This window comes from Nansenia antarctica, assembly GCF_963989245.1.
Source record: "Nansenia antarctica genome assembly, contig: SCAFFOLD_584, whole genome shotgun sequence".
Lineage (NCBI taxonomy): Eukaryota > Metazoa > Chordata > Actinopteri > Argentiniformes > Microstomatidae > Nansenia > Nansenia antarctica.
The window spans coordinates 22501-25944 of NW_027663056.1; the positions used below are offsets into that span (position 1 = coordinate 22501).

The 3444-nt window shown below is 50.6% G+C and overlaps 1 pseudogene across 1 annotated transcript in view; it reads left to right on the forward strand.

Moving 5' to 3' along the window:
- The window catches only part of LOC308175324 (ETS translocation variant 4-like), a 2862-nt pseudogene extending 219 nt beyond the window's left edge, over positions 1 to 2643 (forward strand). The window contains exons 2-3 of the transcript in view: positions 531 to 733; positions 2127 to 2643. The product of the transcript in view is annotated as an ETS translocation variant 4-like (transcript). The remainder of the gene's footprint in view (positions 1 to 530; positions 734 to 2126) is intronic.
- Positions 2644 to 3444: the final 801 nt, after the last annotated feature.

The following is a 3444-nucleotide window of genomic DNA, read 5'->3' on the forward strand; positions in this document are numbered from 1 at the left end:
GGCTTATTTTTTTAGAAGTCTCGGGAGACAAAATAAGCCTCCTTTATTTTTCCATTAGCGACGTTGATGGAATTACCCCCCTGGACAAGGCAGATGAGGTCAACTGAACTGAAACACCTCAGGAGTTACCTCAGTTTACCTCAGTTTTACTGTATTCACTCAAACCAGGAAAGGTAGCAATCACACTTGGCACCAACAACCATCTTCCAGCCTCAGAGTCCAGCTATGTCAGAAGTCATTAACACTAGAACAGCCGTGCCTTTTTTTTACCTACTATAAGGGGGTCAAATGACCATAGTCTTTACAATGCTAAGCTGCTATTTACACACAACGACCACTAGTTGGCCGCTTGTAAATTAGCCTGCTTCCTACACAGAAAAAAGGCAAAATAGCTTTATATTAGCTGATGTGGTTTTGAAAATGTAAGGATACTGGGTGGTAGAACACACATATCTAGGAAAAGTCATGAAAGGAGGTTCCTGAAATGTGTGATTTGAGTGCAAAGATATAAAGTTTTTCTTTATTCACAGTGCCTACGAGCAGAAGAGGGCGGGGGGGGTCCAAGAGCTCGTGCCCAGGGACCCCCATGTCCCCCATGCAGCACTACTCCCCCAAGCCCGCTTCTGCGGGGGGGCGGGCGGACACAGCCTACATGAACCCCCCCCACCCCCGGCCCCCCCAACCCCACCACCTCCCAGCCACTGCCCAGCCACAACTACCCCATGAACCCCAGGTAACACACACACACACACACACACATGCACACACACTAATTGCATACAAGTCACAATATACATATTTGAGATCTCCTCCCACCCTATATTCCCTTAAGGCCCCTAAGGTCAGCTGAGACTAATCAGCTAATCATTCCAAGAGTGAAAACAAAACACGGTGCAGCAGCTTTCAGTCACGCTGCCGCATGCTCCTGGAACAAACTCCCTGAAGAAATCAAACAGGCCCAAACCCTAAAAATATTTTAATCTAAGATAAAAACCTTCATGTTTTGCAGCAGTTATGATTAAACACAAACACTTCTATCAATGTCTTTTATCCATTAACTTTTGTCTTATTAAATGTTTAATCTATTTAGGGTTCTTATATTTGCTTTTATTCATTGTCATTTTTATTTTCTTACTATGCTCCTCTTGCTGTATTTTTTATAATGTATGTAAAGCACTTTGAATTGCCCCTGTTGTATGAAATGTGCTATACAAATACACTTGCCTTGCCTTGCCGCACACACATACACTCCTAACCCTCTCCTCCATCTCTCAGTTCCACACACACACACTCCTAACCCTCTCCTCCATCTCTCAGTTCCACACACACACACACACACACACACACTCCTAACCCTCTCCTCCATCTCTCAGTTCCACACACACACACACACACACACACACACTCCTAACCATCTCCTCCATCTCTCAGTTCCACACACACACACACACACTCCTAACCCTCTCCTCCATCTCTCAGTTCCACACACACACACACACACACACACACACACTCCTAACCATCTCCTCCATCTCTCAGTTCCACACACACACACACACACTCCTAACCATCTCCTCCATCTCTCAGTTCCACACACACTCCTAACCTCTCCTCCATCTCTCAGTTCCACACACACACACACTCCTAACCATCTCCTCCATCTCTCAGTTCCACACACACACACACACACACACTCCTAACCCTCTCCTCCATCTCTCAGTTCCACACACACACACACACTCCTAACCATCTCCTCCATCTCTCAGTTCCACACACACACACACTCCTAACCATCTCCTCCATCTCTCAGTTCCACACACACACACACACACACACACACACTCCTAACCATCTCCTCCATCTCTCAGTTCCACACACATACACTCCTAACCCTCTCCTCCATCTCTCAGTTCCACACACACACACACACTCCTAACCATCTCCTCCATCTCTCAGTTCCACACACACACACTCCTAACCCTCTCCTCCATCTCTCAGTTCCACACACACACACTCCTAACCCTCTCCTCCATCTCTCAGTTCCACACACACACACACTCCTAACCCTCTCCTCCATCTCTCAGTTCCACACACACACACTCCTAACCCTCTCCTCTATCTCTCAGTTCCAGGTATCAGGCCCCGCCCCCAGCGGACATGTTCCCTCCCCCTCAGCAGCAGAGCTTCCAGCGTATGCACCCCGCCCCAGCCGGAGGAGGTGGAGGTGGGGGAGGAGCAGGAGGAGGAGGAGGGGGTGGAGGTGGGGGAGGCCCAGGAGGAGGAGGAGGAGGAGGAGGAGGAGGTGGGGGGGTACCACCGGCAGCATTCGGACCCCTGCCTGCCGTACCTGCAGCAGAGCTTTAAACAGGAGTACCTGGACCCTCTCTACGAGCGGGCCGCCCACATGGCTGGACCAGGACACGGGCAGCAGCACCCCCACCCCCACCCTCACCCTCACCCCCACTCCCACCCCCACCCCCCACCCTCACCCTCACCCTCACCCTCACCCTCACCCTCACCCCCACCCTCACCCCAACCAACACAGGTTCCCTCCTGCCCACAATGATGGTGAAACAGGAGCCGTCTGACTACAACTACGAACCTGGTGAGTTAGAGTTCAGAGAGACTGTGGACCAGGCCTAGAACAGGCCTAGAACAGGCCTAGAACAGGCCTAGAACAGGGCCTAGAACAGGCCTAGACTGGAAGGGGGAGAGAGAGATGGAAGGGGAGAGAGAGAGCTGGAAGGAGAGAGAGAGAGCTGGAAGAGGGGGAGAGAGAGAGATGGAAAGAGAGAGAGAGAGAGCTGGAAGAGGGGAGAGAGAGATGGAAGGAGAGACAGAGATGGAAGGAGAGAGAGAGATGGAAGGAGAGAGAGAGCTGGAAGGAGAGAGAGAGAGAGCTGGAAGGAGAGAGAGAGCGCTGGAAGGGGGGGAGAGAGAGATGGAAGGATCGAGAGAGATGGAAGAGCGGAGAGAGAGAGTTGGAAGGGGGGAGAGAGAGAGTTGGAAGGAGAGAGAGAGAGAGTTGGAAGGAGAGAGAGAGAACTGGAAGGAGAGAGAGAGAGCTGGAAGGAGAGAGAGAGAGAGCTGGAAGGAGAGAGAGAGAGCTGGAAGGAGAAGAGAGAGCTGCAAGGGGGGAGAGAGAGAGAGCTGCAAGGGGGGAGAGAGATGGTTTTCTATGTCAAAGCCTATGATGCCTCCCCCCCCCCCCCCCACACCCCTGTAACACAAGGTCAAGCAACCAGAGGGGCGTTATCATCAGGAGTCTATACTGAGACTAATTATTATTAGATAATAATATCATAATAATAATAATGACTACTTATCTACTTACGGTGCTCATGAGGCGATGTGTTCCCTCTCTCAAGGTCCTGTTGCGTTATGTTTTATTGAACGTGACCCAGACACACAGATGTGTAGAGATGTTGTGTACATAATCTGCAC